Genomic DNA, 20,394 nt, shown 5'->3' with positions numbered 1-20,394 from the left:
ATTCAAGATCTATAAAGAACTTACTAAACTCAACTTCAAAGAAACAAACAATCCAATCCTGAAATGGGCAAAAGACATGAACAGAAATTTCACATAGGAAGACATAGACATGGCCAACAAGCACATGAGAAAATGCTCTGCATCACTGGCCATCAGGGAAATACAAATCAAAAGCACAACGAGATACTACCTCACACCAGTGAGAATGGTGAAAATTAACAAGACAGGAAACAACCAATTTTGGAGATGATGTGGAGAAAGAGGAACCCTCTTGCACTGTTGGTGGGAATGTGAACTGGTGCAGCCACTCTGGAAAACAATGTGGATATTCCTCAAAGAGTTAAAAATAGATCTGCCCTATGACCCAGCAATTACACTGCTGGGTATTTACCCCAAAGGTACAGATGTAGTGAAACACCAGGACACTTGCCCCCCAATGTTTATAGCAGCAATGTCCACAGTAGCCAAACTGTGGAAGGAGCCACAATGTCCTTAGACAGATGAATGGATAAAGAAGATGTGATATGTATATACAGTGGAATATTACTCAGCCATCAGAAAGGACGAATATCTACCATTTGCTTCACATGGATGGAACTGGAGGGTATTATGCTGAGTGAAGTAAGTCAATCGGAGGATAATCATCACATGGTTTCACTCATACGGGTAATATAAGAAATAGTGAAAGGGATTTTAAGGAAAAGGAGGGGAACTGAGTGGGAAAAATTAGAGAGGGAGACAAACCATGAGAGACTACTAACTCTGGGAAATGATCAAAGGGTTGCGGAAGGGGAGGTGGGCAAGGGGTTGGGGTAACTGGGTGATGGGCACTGAGGAGGGCATTTGATGGGAAGAGTACTGGGTGTTATACTATATGTTGGCAAATTTAACTTCAATAAAAACAAATTTCAAAAAAATAAAGATTGTGCAAAGTTACTATTGTGCCTTGTAGGTATTATAAACTACAAATTCCTAGGAGAAACAATTGTGAATATTCCCACAATCTGATGGTTGAAGCCTATGTAATATCAAACAAACTATATGTAACATCAAACTATAGCTAGCTCATTTCAAACAAAGACATTTCTAAGCCTTCTTATAACGGAGTTAAATAAGAATACTGCTTTAATCATGCAGAAGATTTAAAGACAATGCTAGGGGGAAAAAGTGAAAGCATAAAGAAAAATACCAGATATTTAATAAAATAACCATTAGAATAGATTAATTCTGATTTCCTGATATACATAAAGCACAAGAGGCAGCCACCTACCATAGAATAAATTAATAGTTCCAAAAACTTGTCTGCTTCCAAATTTTAGATAGAATGATCTGTTATTATGTTGCTTGGTTATTCCCTTCAGTTGACATTGACTTCTCAGAAAGACTCAGTTAAAAAAAAAATGTATTTTTACTTTGTGGAATGGATTAACCAGTTGGCAGTTGGTACAGGTTTGTTTCCCAGGTGGGCTATCTACTACTACTTGAGTGTTGAAGCACTATTCAGTAAAAATTGGAATTAAAATATAAAATATTATTTTATGTGCTGCATTAACCCTTCTTAGCTCTGCGATCACACCCATAAGGGCTGTCAACCTTTCTCGTAGTCAAGAAAGACTATACACCAATCAAAGATTATCTGTCATATGCTTATGCCTTCTGAACTTTACAGTGTGGGGGCCATTTTATTCCTCTACTACAATTTTTTTTTTACATTTTTTCATTTGAAGTAACTTCAGACTTGTGAGAATAGTATAAAATATCCCCATATATCCTTCACCCACATTCCTCTAATGTTAACATGGAATAAATATAATAAAAGGAGGGAGAGAAAGAAACATTTCTACCATATCATTCACTAAATCATAGATCTCATTACAATTTCATCAACTTTTCCACTAATATCCTTTTTCTGTTCTTGGAGCCTATGTAACATTTCACTTTTCATTTACTATTATTTCTCCTTAGTCTCTTCCAGTCTATAACACATCCTCAGTGTTTCTGAGTTTTAAGTGATCTGGAGATAAATGAAAAGCACTAATCACTTATTTTATAGAATGCCCTCAATTTGGGTTTCTTTGTTGCTTTCCCATGAGTAGAGTGAGGCAATGGATTTGGGGAGAAAAAAAGTAAATTTAGAGAAACAATGTCAATTTTCAGTGTGTTGTATCAAATACAGCAACCACAACTACATAATCTGCATGATTTGCTTCTTACATTTGCAATGTTCAATGCATTTAATCAAATTGAATAAAGAGATGAAACCTTTAAGCGTGAATCATTAAAAAGATACATATTTTGCTTTATTTAATTCTTTTTATTGTTTTGAAAAATTAATGTTTGAATTTCTAATAATTCTAATTCTATTCCTGTTTTGTTCTTTCACTGACCCATGTGAATGATTACATTTCTACCTCCCAGATTATCTAGAATAATCTCTTTATTTAAATGTCAACTGATTAGTAACTTTAATGATATGTCCAAATTCTTTTTGTCATGAAATGTAACATATTCACAGGAATAACACTAGGCAATACAGATCATGGGACTCACAATTCTGCCTAGAAGTGGAAGAGTCAATATTTAATAGTATCAATTTTTCCTAAATTGATCTGAGATCCAATACAACTCCAAATAAAACCCTTGTATGCTTTTCTGATTTTTTTTTTTTTAGAAATTGACAAGGTAATTCTAAACTTTACATGAAAATACAAAGGGCTCAAAATATCTATTACAATTTTGAAATAAAAGAAAAAAGTTGGAAAGCATACATGACATAACTTTAAAACTAATTATAAAGCTACAGTAAACACGATACAGTGGCACTGGCATAAACACAGACAGATATAGATTAATAGAAAAGAATGGTGAATTTAAAAATACATTTAGAGGGCAGGGTTATTGGCGGAAGAGTAGAGCCCCACAACCTGTCCCCACCAACTCACCTAGATAACTTTCAAATCATCCTGACAACCTACGAATTTGGCCTGAGATTTAAAGAGAGAAGAGCTGAGAAGAGTTTGCACTTCTATCAAGGTAGGAAGACCAAAATAAATAAAGAAATAAAAAAGCATCCAGTGGAGGAGGGGCCCCCGCGAGGAGCTAGTTAAGGTCCCATGGGGAGAGCCTCCAGGACAGGAAAGCCCAGTCCCAAAGAAGCAGGTGCTTTAACAATCTTCCCAGATGGAAAGGTGCTTGCAGGGAACTCGGGCAGAATGCCAGGAGGGGCAGTGGAGCCCCCAGGTTCCCGGGGTCACTAACAGAGGAGGGGGGCCCGGGGGAGAGCAGCCCGCGGGCCAAGCTCGGTAAAGGGCTGCAGTGAGCCAGGTGGGGCCCCGGAGCAGCTCAGGCGGGGGGGACACAGCACAGGATCCTGTGGGCCCCTCAGGAGATGTGGAGGCGGGGAGGGCCCAGGACAGCGAGGAAGATCCTGCCGGCGGGTGCCCCCGAGCTGTGCAGGTCAGCGCCCTCCGCCCCTGGAGCATCCAGGCCCCTGTGGACTGGGAGTTGCGGTAGGTACTGCGGGAGCTGACTCCAGGGCTGGAGAGCTGGCCGCCGCCACTGTTGTTGTTCCTTCTGGTGTCACCCTGTGCCTGGGACAGAGCGGACTGCCAGGGAACAGGGGCCTCACAGGATGAACAGCTCCAACTGAGCAGTGCACCTGGCAGGAGGCAGAGCAGCTCCCCCAGGTGCACACACCTGAGAATCAACACAGAAGCCCCTCCCCCAGAAGACCAGCTGGAAGGACAGGGCAAGAGCAAGTTCTTGACGGAGCAATGCTGGAAAGTTCCAGGGGAAATCTAAGGACTTACAGTATATAGAATCAGAGGATATTCCTCCTTGTTTTTTGTTTTCTGTTTTTTTCCCCCTTTTTTCTTTTCTCTCTTTTTCTCCTTCTTCCACTACAACTTGTTTTTAGCCACTCTGCACTGAGCAAAATGACTAGAAGGAAAAAATGACCACAAAAGAAAGAATCAGAAACAGTACTATCTCCCACAGAGTTAGAGATTTGGATTACAATTCGATGTCATAAAGCCAATTCAGAAGCACAATTATAAAGCGACTGGTGGCTCTGGAAAAAAGCATAAAGGATTTAAGAGACTTCATGACTGCAGAATTTAGATCGAATCAGGCCGAAAATAAAAATCAATTAAATGAGATGCAATCCAAACTGGAGGTCCTAATGAAGACGGCTAATGAGGTAGAAGAACGAGTGAGGGACAAAAGACAAGTTGATGGCAAGGAAGGAAACTGAGCAAAAAAGAGAAAAACAATTAAAAGATCATGAGGATAGGTTAAGGGAAATAAATGACAGCCTCAGAAGGAAAAATCTACGTTTGATTGGGGTTCCAGAGGACGCCGAAAGGGACAGAGGGACAGAAAGTGTATTTGAACAAATAATAGCTGAGAACTTCCCTAACTTGTGAAGGGAAACAGGCATTCAGATCCAGGAGATATAGAGATTCCCTCACCCCCTGCCAAAATCAATAAAAACTGTTCAACAACCCTGACATTTAATAGTGAAACGTGCAATTCCAAAGATAAAGAGAAGATCTTTAAAGCAGCAAGAGACAAGAGATCCCTAAACTTTATGGGGAGAAGTATTAGGTTAACAGGAGACCCCTCCACAGAGACCCAGCAGGCCAGAAAGGGCTGGCAGGCTATATTCGGGGTCCTAAATGAGAAGAACATGCAGCCAAAAATACTTTATCCAGCAAAGCTCTCATTCAGAATACAAGGAGAGATAAAGAGCTTCCAAGGTAGGCAGAAACTGAAAGAATATGTGACCACCAAACAAGCTCTGCAAGAAATATTGAGGGGGACTCTGCAAAAGAAAGAGGAAGTCCAAGGAAACAATCCACAAAAACAGGAACTGAATAGGTATCATGATGACACTAAATTCATATCTTTCAATAGTAACTCTAAACGTGAATGGCCTTAATGACCCCATCAAAAGGCGCACGGTTTCAGACTGGATAAAAAAGCAAGACCCATCTATTTGCTGTCTACAAGAGTCTCATTTTAGACCTAAGGACACCTACAGCCTGAAAATAAAAGTTTGGAGAACCATCTACCATTCAAATGGTCCTCAAAAGAAAGCAGGGGTAGCCATCCTTATATCAGATATTAAAGTTTATCCCAAAGACTGTAGTAAGAGATGAAGAGGGACACTGTATCATACTTAAAGGATCTATCCAACAGGAGGACCTAACAATCAGGAATATTTATGCCCCAAATGTGGGAGCCGCCAAATATATCAGTCAATTAATAACCAAAGTTAAGACATACTTAGATAATAATACACTTATAGTTGGAGACTTGAACACAGTGCTTTCTATAATCGATAGATCTTCTAAGCAAAACACCTCCAAAGGAACAAGAGCTTTAAATGATACACTGGACCAGATGAATTTCACGGATATCTACAGAACTTTACATCCAAACGCAACTGAATACACATTATTCTCAGGTGCACATGGAACTTTCTCCAGAATAGACCACATACTGGGTCACAAATCAGGGCTTAACCAACACCAAAAGATTGGGATCGTCCTCAGACCTAATGCTTTGAAATTAGAACTAAATCACAACAAGAAGTTTGGAAGGACTTCAAACACATGGAGGTTAAAGACCATCATGCTAAAAGATGAAAGGGTCAACCAGGAAATTAGGGAAGAATTAAAAAGATTCATGGAAACTAATGAGAATGAAGATACAACCGTTCAAAATCATTGGGATGCAGCAAAAGCAGTCCTGAGGGGGAAATACATCACAATACAAGCATCCATCCAAAAACTGGAAAGAACTCTAATACAAAATCTATCCTTGCATTTAAAGGGCTAGAGAAGGAACAACAAATGAAACCTTCACCCAGCAGAAGAAGACAATAAAGATTCGAGCAGAACTCAATGAAATAGAGACCAGAAGAAATGTGGAGCAGATTTACAAAACCAGGAGTTGGTTCTTTGAAAGAAATAATAAGATAGATAACCATTAGCCAGCCTTATTAAAAAGAAAAGAGAAAAGACTCAAATTAATAAAATCATGAATTAGAAAGGAGAGATCACCACCAAACCTAGGAAATACAAACGATTTTAAAAAATTAATATGAGCAGCTATACACCAATAAATCAGACAATCTAGAAGAAATGGACGCATTTCTAGAAAACCACAAACTACCAAAACTGGAACAGGAAGAAATAGAAAACCTAAACAGGCAGATAACCAGGGAGGAAATTGAAGCAGTCATCAAAAACCTCCCAAGACACAAAATTCCAGGGCCAGATGGCTTCCCAGGAGAATTTTATCAAACGTTTAAAGAAGAAACAATACCTATTCTACTAAAGATGTTTGGAAAGATAGAAAGAGATGGAATACTTCCAAACTCGTTCTATGAGGACAGCATCACTTTAATTCGAAAACGAAACAAAAACCCCACCAAAAAGGAGAATCATAGACCAATATCCCTGATGAACATGGATACAAAAATTCTCAACAAGATACTAGCAAAGGATAGTAACGGATAGCAAAGGATAGTAACGGATATCTACAGAATCCAACAATACATTAAGAAGATTATTCATCATGACCAAGTGGGATTTATCTCCGGGATGCAAGGCTGGTTCAACACTTGTAAAGCAATCAATGTGATTGACCATATCAACAAGATTAAAAAACAAGAACCATAAGATCCTCTCAAAGATGCATAGAAAGCATTTGACAAAATACACCATCCATTCCTGATCAAAACTCTTCAGAATGTAGGGATAGAGGGAACATTCCTCAGCATTTTAAAAGCCATCTACAAAAAGCCCACAGTAAATATCATTCTCAATGTAGAAACACTGAGAGCCTTTCCCCTAAGATCAGGAACACGACGGGGATATCTACTCTCACCATTGGTATTCAACATAGTACTAGAAGTCCTAGCCTCAGCAATCAGACAACAAAAAGAAATAAAAGGCATTCGAATTGGCAAAGAAGAAGTCAAACTCTCTTCGCATATGACATGATACTGTACATAGAGAACCCGAAAGACTCCACCCGAAGATTGCTAGAGCTCATACAGCAATTCAGCACTGTTGCAGGATACAAAATCAATGCACAGAAATCAGTGGCATTCCTATACACTAACAATGAGACTGAAGAAAGAGAAATTGAGGAGTCAATCCCATTTACAATTGCAACCAAAAGCATAAGATACCTAGGAATAAATCTACCAAAGAGGTAAAAACTACAGAACACTTCTGATAGAAATTGAGGAAGACACAAAGAGATGGAAAAACATTCCATGCTCATGGACTGAAAGAATTAATATTGTGAAAATGTCAATGTTACCGAGGGCAATTTACACGTTTAATGCAATCCCTATCAAAATATCATGGACTTTCTTCAGAGAGTTGGAACAAATCATCTTAAGATTTGTGTGGAATCAGAAGAGATCCCGAATAGCCAGGGGAATATTCAAAAAGAAAACCAGAGCTGGGGGGCACCACTATGACAGATTTCAGGTTGTACTACAAAGCTGTGGTCATCAAGACAGTGTGGTACTGGCACAAAAAGAGACACATAGATCAGTGGAATAGAAGAGAGAATCCAGAAGTGTACCCTCAACTTTATGGTCAACTAATATTTGACAAAGCAGGAAACACTATCCACTGGAAAAAAGACAGTTTCTTCAATAAATGGTGCTGGGAAAATTTGACATCCCCATGCAAAAGAATGAAACTATACCATTCTCTTACACCATATACAAAGATAAACTCAAAATGGATGAAAGATCCAAATGTGAGACAAGATTCCATCAAAATCCTAGAGGAGATCACAGGCAACACCCTTTTTGAACTTGGCCACAGCAAACTCTTGCAAGATACACCCATGAAGGCAAGAGAAACAAAAGCAAAAATGAATTATTGGGACTTTATCAAGATAAGAAGCTTCTGCACAGCAAAAGAAACAGTCAACAAAACTACAAGACAATCTACAGAATGGGAGAAGATATTTGCAAATGACATATCAGATAAAGGGCTAGTATCCAAGTCTATTAAGAACTTATTAAACTCAACAGCAAAGAAACAAAGAATCCAATCCTGAAATGGGCAAAAGACATGAACAAAAATCTCATAGGGGAAGACATAGACATGGCCAACAAGCACATGAGAAAATGCTCCGCATCACTTGCCATGAGGGAAATATAAATCAAAAGCACAATGAAATACCACGTCACACCAGTGAGAATGGTGAAAATTAACAAGACAGGAAACAACCAATGTTGGAGAGGATGTGGAGAAAGGGGAACCCTCTTGCACTGTTGGTAAGAATGTGAACTGGTGCAGCCACTCTGGAAAACAATGTGGAGCTTCCTCAAAGAGTTAAAAATAGATTTGCCCTATGACCTAGCAATTGCACTGCTGGGGATTTACCCCAAAGGTACAGTTGTAGTGGAACACCAGGACACCTGCTCCCCAATGTTTATAGCAGCAATGTCCACAATAGCCAAACTGTGGAAGGAGCCTCGGTGTCCATCGAAAGATGAATGGATAAAGAAGATGTGGTCTATGTATACAATGGAATATTACTCAGCCATTAGAAACGACGAATACCCACCTTTGGCTTTGACGTAGATGGACCTGGAGAGTATTATGCTGAGTGAAGTCAGTCAGAAAAGGACAAACATTATATGGTCTCATTCATTCAGGGAATATAAATATATAAATATATATATAAATATAAAAAATAGTGAAGGGGAATAAAGGGAAAGGAGAGAAAATGAGTGAAAATATCAGTGAGGGTGAGAAAACATGTGAGTCACCTAACTCTGGAAATAAACAAGGGGTAGTGGAAAGGGAGGTGGGCCGGGAGTTGGGGTGATTGGGTGATGGGCACTGAGGGGTCACTTGGTGGGATAAGCAGTGGGTGTTATGCTAAATGGTGGCAAATTGAACTCCAATTAAAAAAAATTAAAAAAAATAAAGATGGCAGAACATAAAGGCGCAATCCTTGAATATCTAAGCTTAAAATTAATAAATAAATAAATAATGAATAAATAAATAAAATACAATAAAAATACACACATTTATAGTTGCCTAGGTGGCTCAGGGGTTCTGCATCTGCCTTTGGCTCAGGACATAATCTCGGATTTCCGGGGTCGAGTCCCACATCAGGCTCCTGCATGGACCATGGTTCTCCTTCCCAGAGCGTGATCCTGGAGTCCCAGGATCGAGTCCCACATTGGGATCCCCGCAGGGAGCCTGCTTCTCCCTCTGCCTATGTCTCTGCCTCTCTCTCTGTGTCTCTCATGAATAAATAAAATCTTAAAAAAAATACACACATTTTTGATCACTCAAATTTTTTAAATGTTACTGAGATAACAGAAACAAAAGGACTTTTCCACAAATGGTGCTACAACAACTACTTATCCACATGCAAACACTAAAAATAAAATAAAACAGCCCTAATGTTCTTTGAAACTACCAAAAATTGATTTGAAATGTAATATAGACCCTAAGGTAAAGCTAGAATTATAAATGTTCTAAAAGTTAATAGAAGAGAAACTTTTTATGATCTTAGGCTAATAAAGAATGTAAAATGAAAAATATATAAACTGAAATACATCAAAATTAGAAAGTTCTGGCCTTTAAAAGACCTTAGAGAATAAAGAGAGAAAGAATAGATTAAAAAAAAGTTTCTGCGAAACCTTATATCTCATCAAGGTTTTGTTTATAGAATACATATAAAAAAGAACTCTTACAATCATTCAATATGAAACAGATTAATTCTTTAAAATGGGCGAGAAATTTTAGCAGAAACTTAGATAAAGAAGGTATGTTACTGATAAATAATCTCATACAAGGCATATTATTGAATTTCAAATTAAAAAATATGATACCACTGTATACACTGAAATGGCTAAGTGTAAGAATGACAAACTACAGTTAAATTTAGGTGAGGATGGGCAGCAATGGTAACTCATAGATTGGTGACGGAAACAGAATAGGACAGCTGTTTTGCCAAACAATTCAGGCATTTCTTATAAAGTCAAAATAATTATCATACAATATAGTAATCCTATTGCTAGGTATTTTTTAACACAAGCGAAATAAAAACATAAATCCATATGAAAATGTGTGCGTAACTATTGATGACAGCTATATTTATAAAAGCCAAATACTGAAACAACCCAAATGTCCATCAACTGATGAGTGTATAAACAGAATGCAACAGAACAATGCAATGGAATACTACTCAGAATGAAGGATTGTACTATTGATATACTTAATAGGATGCATGAATCTAAAAAGTATTATGCTGAATGAAAGACATCAGACACAGAAGTGTACATATTGTAAGCTTTCGTTTAAATGAAATTATGGGAAATGAAACACTATAGTGACAGATCAGTGATTGTCTAAGAGCTGTGGATGGGAAGGGATCCTGACCGAAACCATGAGGGAAATTTTTCTGGTGATATAAACACTTTATATCTTATTTTGGTGGTGGATACAGATCTGAATATTTGTCAAAGTTCACCAAGTTGTAAATGTAAAAGGCTGAATTTTTTATATGTAAACTATACTTCAACAAAGCTGATTTTAAAAATTACCGGTATAATTGAAGGAAAAAACAATAAATTTAATTGGGTTGAAAAATATCCAATCATCTACTTTGGTATTGCTATCTCTTCAACCTAAATTTACCTCTCTCTCTCTCTTTTTTTAAAGATTTTATTTATTTATTCATGAGAGACACAGAAAGAGAGGCAGAGACACAGGTAGAGAAGCAGGCTGCACACAGGGAGCCAGATGTGGGATTCAATCCCGGGACTCCAGGATCACGCCCTGGGCGGAAGGCAGATGTTCTACCGCTGAGCCACCCAGACGTCCTTAAGTTTGCCTCTCAAATAAGCACTTCGGTTTACTTGCCTTTCACTCTCTAAAGCACACATACACACTTTTGGTGTCCTTTGAGCTATGTCACTCAACTTTTCAGGAGATAAGTTTTTATTAACTAAAGTAGGAAGGTCCACTGGGACTACTACACCTTTGAGCCCACAGATGAATGTGATTTTGCATGAGTTATTGAGAAGGGAAGCTCAGATCTCAGATGAATATTCCTCTTAAAATTAAAGCATTCAAAATACAATAGTCATTTGGGTTTATTAGAATTTGGCAACTAGGCTTTTGCTTACTGGTTCTCTGCACATAGTCTTTTTTCTCTTCCAAAGGGTATAAAACCTAAAATTTGTCTACCCCACGCCACTTATTTAGGGGTATAAAAGCCCTGCAATCCTGGAAGATATGGATTTATAAACATCCAATACAAGGAGCATTTTGTCTTAAGTTTGACCAATCTCAAAAGATATGTAGTTTTAATCCAAGATGAGCCTGCTTAATCAAAAGAGAACATGAATTTTAATCCTCAATGAGGTATTTTTTACTAAGGCTAAAGTAGCCCTGTGGGAAGTATTTGAAACTTCATAATTGGACTCATTCATTATCAGGACAAATTCTGAGTTTACCATATACCCCCACCTAGAAGCTTGAGTTGTCTCTACATATGTCAATCTGAAAAGGTACATTAGAGATTGTATCTGCTGAGCCTACGTGCAAAATTCAGTGATCTGAGTTTCAGATGGTACATATAAGGCAAATAAAAATAAAAAAGTTATTCAAAAGAAGAGGAGATGTGGCTGCAAAATAATAGCAATCTCTAACATGTATACTGTAATTAAATGTGGAAACTAGTTTCCTTATTTTTTGTTGTTCCATAATTTGAACGACTCTATAAGTGAGGAAATTAGCGCTAAAAGAAGTGACTTTCGCAGATTTAAAAAACAAGCAAATGGGAGAGATAGATTTCATCACTTCAGCTGTTCAAATTAAATAGAATTTGGACTGTGGGAGTTGTTCCATAAATATGTTAACTGCTTGAGACTTAAATCTACCAACTCCCAACCCTCTATATGACCATGCCACCACTACTTCCTACTACTTCGGTATATTCGCATAAGAGCAAACTCAAAAGTTTTAGAGAAAACAAGACTGATGCGCATTAAATCAAAAAAGGAATGTAGAGAATAAACGTAATTTTAAACCAAATTGTGAATTACTAGTAAAACCTAGAAAATGTATGTCTTCTACATAAGTATGGAAAAATTTGTTACAATTCTTCTATTCATAGAGAATGTTCAGATACATGTTTACCTCTTGGTAGTTAACAATAAGAAGCATAACCAAGTCCTATTATACTATATCTGCTCAGACAATATCCAGTAGTAGATACAGTACAGCCATAATATAAAATGATGTATCACCTGTCTTGTCCTAATTTAAAGAAATGGATTGATTCTCCCAAACTATAACATGTCACATTTAGCAATGTATTTCAAATGAAAGAAAAACATTTTCATATTGGTCAGCCTCATGGTCCACTCAGTTTATGCAGAATCTCATTTCACAAAAATACCATCAGATATTTTTTAAAGATTTTATTTATTTATTTGAGAGAGAGAGAGAGAGAGCGTGCATGTGTGCATGCATGAGCAGGGGGAAAGGCAGAGGGAGAGGGACAAGCAAAGCCACCACTGAGCACAGAGCCTGAAGCGATGCAGGGATGAATCCCAGGGTCCTGAGGTCATGACTTGAGCCGAAGTCAGATGCTTAATTTACTGAGCCACCACCCAGGTGCCCCTCCACCAGGTATTTCGGGAGATATGTGACATTTGACTTCTATGACACTGTCAAAACATTTGGTAATTAATAGGTATAAAAAAATACTAGAGATGGTCCAACATATCTAATAATCAAAGAAATACAATTCCTAAGAAAAAGATGTCATGTTTTGCCTATTACATTGGCAATTTAAAAAGTTATTAAGGGGAAGCCTTAATAACTACCAAATGCTATTTTAAAATTTGGTCCAAACTGAACATTTGGAAATAGATTTATTGTAAGTGTTCAATTAGAGCGATTTCTTAAATCTGAACTAAATTGCTTTTAGAATCCTTTTTCTTTGTAAGCATTGTAAATGCTAATAAATCCTGTTAATTTTTTTTTTTTTTTTTTTTTTTACTGCATGTTATGTTGAAATAAAAACAAAGTATGGCTCAGCAATTGAGCATCTGACTTCAGCTCAGGGTGTGATCCTAGAGTCCCCCTCACATCAGGCTCTCTGCATGGAGCCCGCTTCTCCCTCTGCTTCTGTCTCTGCCCCTCTCTCTGTGTCTCTCGTGAATAAATAAATAAAAAGTCTTTTTTTAAAAAAAAAGACTTATTAATGTCAAGTATTACTAGATTGCTTATCTATCAATCTTCCTCTTTTCCCTATGGAAAGACTTCCATCAATTAATATTACTGGACAACTGCCTTACCCTTAACTTATGATGCTGAAGAATGAGGTACTTGGTTGAAGAGTAAAAGCCATTTATATGTATTTCTTGATTGTTTGGATTCAGTCTGTTAAAAAAAATAATAAGCATTTGGGGATTTATCCCATTTTTTCTTCCAAGTTTTCTCCAGACACAAGGTAGCAATGCTGTTCTGTAGACCTAAATCTTCATGTGGATAGGTTATCCCATGGTTGAGACCTGGGGAATATGTGCATAGGGAATATTAGAAAATCCATTTGGCCCTAAATACAAAATGGTGTAGATTGAGGTTTACAGCTCTGGTTGCTTGCTATTTCAAGATAAATGAATACAGCAGAAGGACCATTCTAAAAAAAATGGAAAAGAAATTCATGAAGGTGTTACTAAAGCTATACCAGCAGGTACAAAAACCTTATTCTTTTCACAAAATATTTTTTATCTCATATTGGCACACAGCTTTTATGTAGGTGCAGGATGATTAGAAGAAAGGCATACTTTTGACTCTAATATGACTCCAGAAAAAGAAAAGTCATTCTATGGCAACTTAAAGCAAAAGATGAAGGATCTAACACTGGAGAATTTTTTTTAATTTTATTTATTTAGTTTTAAGATTTTATTTATTAACTCATGAGAGACAGAGAGGGGGCAGAGACAGAAGCAGAGGGAGAAGCAGGCTCCATGCAGGGAGCCTGATGTGGGACTTGGTCCCAGGACACCAGGATCATGACCTGAGCCAAAGACAGATGCTCAACCACTGAGCCACCCAGGTGCCCATAACACTGGAGAATTTAATGCCAATAAAGTATGATTTAATAATTTTAGAAAGAAGTTTGACTTAAAAAATGTCAAAATATCAAGAGATAAGCTTCTGCCAACAAAGAGGCAATGAACAAATTTCTAGACAACGTTAAATAAAACACTGAGGACAAAAGATTACAACTTGAACAGGGTTTTAATGCAGATCAATGTGCAGTGTTCTGGGGGAAAAATGCCACAAAGGATATTTATTAGTAAGAGAGAGAACTGAGAACCAGGATTGAAGGCAGGAAAGGATAAGCAACCTCTACTGTTTCATGCAAATGTGGTCAGGCTTTTAGTTGGGATTGCTGTTTATCTACAAAGCTGCTAATACCCAAGTCCTGAAGGGGAGAAAGATGAGCATTAGCAGCCAGTCTTTGGTTGTACAAGAAATCCTGGACAATGAGAACCGTTTTTTTTTGTAGTGGTTCTATCAGTGTTTTGTCCCTGAAGTCAGGAAGTAGCTTGCCAATAAGGAATTGCCATTTGAAGTTCAAAACTACAATGCAATGTTAACCCCCTACCTGTCAGAATGACAAAAATCAACAACACAAGAAACAACAGGTGTTGATGAGGATGAAGAGAAAAAGGAACACTCCCTGCACTGTTGGAAGGAATGCAAATGGGTGCAGCCACTCTGGAAAACAGTACGGAGGTTCCTTAAAAAGTTAAAAAATAGAGTAATCTATGATCCAGCCATCACACTACTGGATATTTACCCAAAGCATACAAAAACACTAATTCAAAAGGATACATTCACCTGTATGTTATAGCAGCATAATTTATAATAGCCAAGATATGGAAGCAGCCCAAGTGTCCATCAACTAATGAATGGATAAAGATGATGTGTATACATATACAATATTATTCAGCCATAAAAAAGAATGAAATCTTGCCATTTGTAATGACATGATGGAGCTAGAGTGTATAATGCCAAGTGAAATAAGTCAGTCAGAGAAAGACAAATGCTGCTTGGTTTCACTCATATGCGGAATTTAAGAAATAAAACAAATGAGCAAGGGGAAAAAGAGAAAGAGAAAACAGTCAAGAATCAGACTCTTAGTTATTGAGAATAAACTGATGGTTACCAGAGGGGACAGAGGAGAGGGGATGGGGAAGGGTTAAAGAGGTGTTAGGAATTAAAGAGGAAACTTGTAATGAGCACTGGGTGGTGTATGGAAGTGCTGAATCACCTTATTATATGCCTGAAACTAATAAAGCACTGTATGTTAACTATACTGGTATTAAAATTAAATTATTTTTTACAAAAAATAATGTTCTTTTGATATTAGACAATGCCTCTGGTCACCCAGAACTCCATGGGTTCAACATCAAAGGTATCAATGTGGACTACTTGCTCCTTAACACAACATCTCTAATTCAGCCTCTATTTCAGGGAGTCATGAGGACCATTAAGGCTCATTAGACACGTTACTCTATTGAAAGGATTGTCAATGCTACAGAAGAGAACCATGATAGAACATCATGAAAGTCTATAAGGATTAGACCATTGAATATACCATCAGTGTTGAAAGCCACTTACCACAGAACAATAAATTCCTGGAGGAAAGTATATCTAAATGTTGTACATGACATCACAGAATTTATAAAAGAGGAAATCATGGAAAAATTTGTAAAAGAGATTGTGGATATGGCAAAAAAAAGTTGGAGAATGAAGGGGTTTAAAGATATGGATCATGGAGACATTCAATGACACAACCCAGAGGAATTAACAGACTACTTGACAGAAATGAGTAGTTTTAAAACAGTACAAATGATGAGGAAGAAGACATAGAAGAAGCAAACAGGGCATTGGTACCATGAAATATATTTATAGAGAATTGAAAAAAAAAGTCAGAAATTACAATGTATTTCAAGTTATACTAAGTGTGCCTTACCTCTCCTACCTCCCTTTCTACTTCCTCCACATTTGCCTCTTCTGCCAACAGAGCAGAAACCTCTTCTTTTTCTCCTCCTCTTTAGCTTACTTGATGTGCAGACAATGAGGATAAAGATCTCAATGATCATCCACTCCCACTAAAGAATTATAATCATTGTTCCATACACTTAATAAAATTATCTGCTGTATTTGTAAATGTGTTCATATGAAAATATAATAGCTGTTTGACAATAACTGTAAGACATTTTTGCATCAAAATCATCATCACCCAAGTATTCATTGTGTAGACATTGGAGAAACTGTGTATCAGACTATTACCACAAGTGAGTGTATTTTTTAAAGAAGTAACAATGTTTCCAACTATATTATGAATATGACTATAATAATGTATGCCATAAAAATTTTATAATGATCCATTCATCAGCATATGGGATAGGTTACTGTGAAGTAATAGTATTGACTACATGAGGCCATCATAAAGCAATTTACTGCAGGTGCTGTGTTATCAATGAATGAATCATTACATCCTAAATAAATATGAATTATGTTTTCACATCTTTTCGTTTTCAAAATATAGTGTTAGTAATATGTATAAAACCTACAGTGCTGTGCATTATATGAGACCATATTGAGGTGGTACTAACAGAGCTCATTGAGCCATTCTGTAAAGATCATACAAACTTAGGGCACCAATAAATACAGCAGTGTATTTTTATCTTCCTTATGATTTTCTTAACATTTTCTTTTCTCTACCTTACTTTATGGTAAGAATACAGTACATAATACACATAATACGTAAGATAAGTGTTCATTAACTGTTTATGTTATCAGTAACACTTCCCATTTACAGCAGGCTACTAGTATTTAAGTTTGGGCGGGACAGAAGTTATATGCAGATTTTTGACAGTGAGGGCAATTAATGCCTCACTAACATCCGTGTTGTTCAAGGGTCTACTAGAATAGAATTTGGGGAATATATTAACACATAAAGAAGTCTTTCACAGCCTCAGAGTATGGAGCAATAAAGCTAAATTGAGGATTTTATGTTTTGTTAATGTAGGTCTTTGATTTGGCTACCTTAGTTTCAATCAAAGGATACTTTTCCCTTTTTTAATATTTCATTTATTTGAGAGAGAGAGAGCATGAGCAGGGGGAGGGGCAAAGAGAGGGGGAGAAGTAGACTCCCCACTGAGCACAGAGCTCAATGTGGGGCTCTATCTCAGGACTCTGAGATTATGATCTGAGCCGAAGTCAGACATATAACCAACTGAGCAAAACAGGTGCCTCCAAAGGATACTCTTCTAAAAAGAGTGATACATATTCTTGACAGAATAGTTTCATTCCCTCTATTGTATTTCTTAGCCAGATATATAAAGCATTAGATTTTTGGTCTACAGAGTATAAATTCTGGTATTTATCAAGAGTCAAAGCTGGACTGATAATACATACTGCTTTACACCCAGAAATTTAGTGGATTTTACTAATCAACAATAAAAACACTGGTGGCCAATCTATTTATACATTGGAAAAACTCCATCTGAAATAAGAGATAAAAGCTGAAATAGAAATTATTAAAAATCCAACCATCAAATGATTATACAAGAAAGCCAGGGACAAAATATTTATGAATTGAGATTTTTCCCTTCCTATACAGACAAGGTGGCATAAATTTCTCATTGTTCATCTCCTATAAGTGTAACAATAACCTTTGTAAATAACAAGTGTCAACCAAAAGATAATATGACAGAAAGAGAAAGGCAAATTGTTTAGGGATCTCAGGACTGAAGGGAAAACACAGAAGCAGGTCAAGTTACGATACGCATCCTACAGAAGAAGGTGACTAAAGTCCAGTAACCTTCCAGCAAAAGAAGGCAAGCTAGGTAGCCTTATGCTTCCTTTATATAACAGGAATCCAGCTGACAATATATGCTCAAGGATAATAAACTCCTTCTCAAACAGGCTGGAGACTCCCCCTCATTTACTTAGAGATACTGGACAAATGGAGAATACTGGAATGAAGATCCTAACCAAGTGGCAAGATGGCACTGACAAGACGGATCTGCCACAACAAGGAACCTAAACCAGGAAGTGCTCTCTTTCCACTAAACCCTGAGTGAAACTCCCCTCCACACCAAGAAACAGCAGGCTGCAGTGTTGGCAGATAAATCAGCAAGGAGAACATTCCCAAAACAAAGTTGCCTGCCTCTTTGTTCCTGCATGCTTGCTACATCCCCCTCTACACCCCACCTTCTCAAGACATCAGGCAGCCAAGAAATATCATGGAAGGAGAATTTGATACAATAAACACATGACACTGAAAACCTCTTCATCCTCTTAAGCCAAAGAATCTCTTCTGTCACCTAGAATCACCAGGCTGTCCAGTCTAGAGAAACCCCTTCTGCCCATTCCTGTAGCACTAGCCAGGGCCAGTGGAAACCATAGCAACAACATATAAATCAAGCAGACCAAAATAGTACCACAAAGACTCTGAAAATTAAATTGTCATTGGAATCATAGCCCACAAAAATAGGCTAAGATCTGCAAGTTAAAACTAAACAGGGTGAATGCCTGATAAATAAAGAAATTTTAAATAAAATACAGAGTCTCCTAATAGCCAGAATTATGTGAGACAAAATAAAATATCAACTATCATACCAAGAACCAGAAAAATAGGACTGGTAATGAGAAAAGACAATCAACTGATACAAACACTAAGATGAATCAGATATTGAAATTATGCCACAAATATTTTAAAGCAGACATGATAAAATGCTTCAACAGGCAATGATAATTCTCTTAAAATAATCAAAAATAGAAAATCTCTGTAAAGAAATTGGTATTATAGGAAAGAAACAAATAAAATTATATTACTGAAAAATAAAGCAGCCTTACTTGAAATCACCAAACACTGGGATGCCTAGGTGGCTCAGTGGTTGAGCACCTGCCTTCAGCTCAGGGCATGATCCTGGGGTCCTGGGATCGAGTCCCACATCGGGCTCTTTGCGTGGAGCCTGCTTCTCCCTCTGCCTATGCCTCTGTCTCTCTCTCTGTGTCTCTCGTGAATAAATAAATAAAATCTTTAAAAATAAAAAAAAGAAGTCACCCAAAACTGGAAAAAACTAAAATGCCCTTCAAAAGGTGAATGGATAAACAAACTAGGATACATCCATACAATGGATTCTTATTCATCAATACAAAATCAAGTAATAAATCAACCAACCAAACAAACAAACAAAAACCCCAAAGACCATTAAGTCACGAAATGGCATGGATAAATGCAATATGCATATTGCTAAGGGAAAGAAGCAGTCTGACAAGTCTGTGTAGTGTATAAACCCAATCAAATGATATTCTGGAAAAGGCAAAAGTGTATGTGAGGAAAAAGATCAATGTTTGCCAAGAGTTCAGATAAAGGGGTGAGGATTGAGTAGGTACACCACAAGGGATTTTCTTAGTGTACTGAAACTGCTCTTCCTAATATCATAATGCTAGATATAAGATGTTAGGCATATGTCAAAGATCAATGAACATTACAGCACAAAGAGTAAACCATTGTGATTATCCAAGCAGGCGACTATATTTTTAGTGACTTTCAGTAGTTGGTGGTGAATCGAGACCTAGTTCTGTCCCAAAGAGGAGGATCTCAGTCAGGACCCAGATCCAGTCTGATTGGAAGCCAGACTTTTAGGAGCAACTTTTAAGGTATGCGAATATACATATACACAGTCCATTGGGACCACAAGTGTAAGTCCCACTAGCCTTTGTCAAACACTTTTAGTTGGATAGCTACCACAATAATAAAGATACAAAATATTTCTTTTATCTCAATTTCCCATACTACTTTCTTTTGGGGGGGGTAAATATTTATGTATTTATTTTATTTATTTTAGAGAGAAAGAGAGCAAGTGAGCACACAAGCTGGAGAAAGAGGGAGATGAAGACAGAATCTAAAGCAAACTGTGTGCTGAGCACAGAGCCCAGTGTAGGGCTTGATCCCACAACCCTGAGATTATGACCAAATTCTTCTAAATGAAAAGTCAGGAGAAGGCTGCTTAACTGACTGGACTTCAGTCACCCCTACCATACTACTTTCTAATTCAATTCCTCTGTTTTCCTCAGATTTTAGCAATCATTGATCTGTTTTCTATTCCTAAGGTTACCAAGTTTAGCAAAGAAAAATACATAATTGGGAAATACTTTCGCTATTTTTTCATTGTTTAGCTGAAAATTAAATATAACTTTACAATATAAATATTCATTTACTTGGGTCTTCAAAACTATTTCTCAATGTATCAGGTTTTCCTCTGACATTGTTGATAGTAGCACCAGGAAT

This window comes from Vulpes vulpes, chromosome X (genome assembly GCF_048418805.1).
Source record: "Vulpes vulpes isolate BD-2025 chromosome X, VulVul3, whole genome shotgun sequence".
Lineage (NCBI taxonomy): Eukaryota > Metazoa > Chordata > Mammalia > Carnivora > Canidae > Vulpes > Vulpes vulpes.
This window is presented reverse-complemented; position numbering follows the sequence as displayed.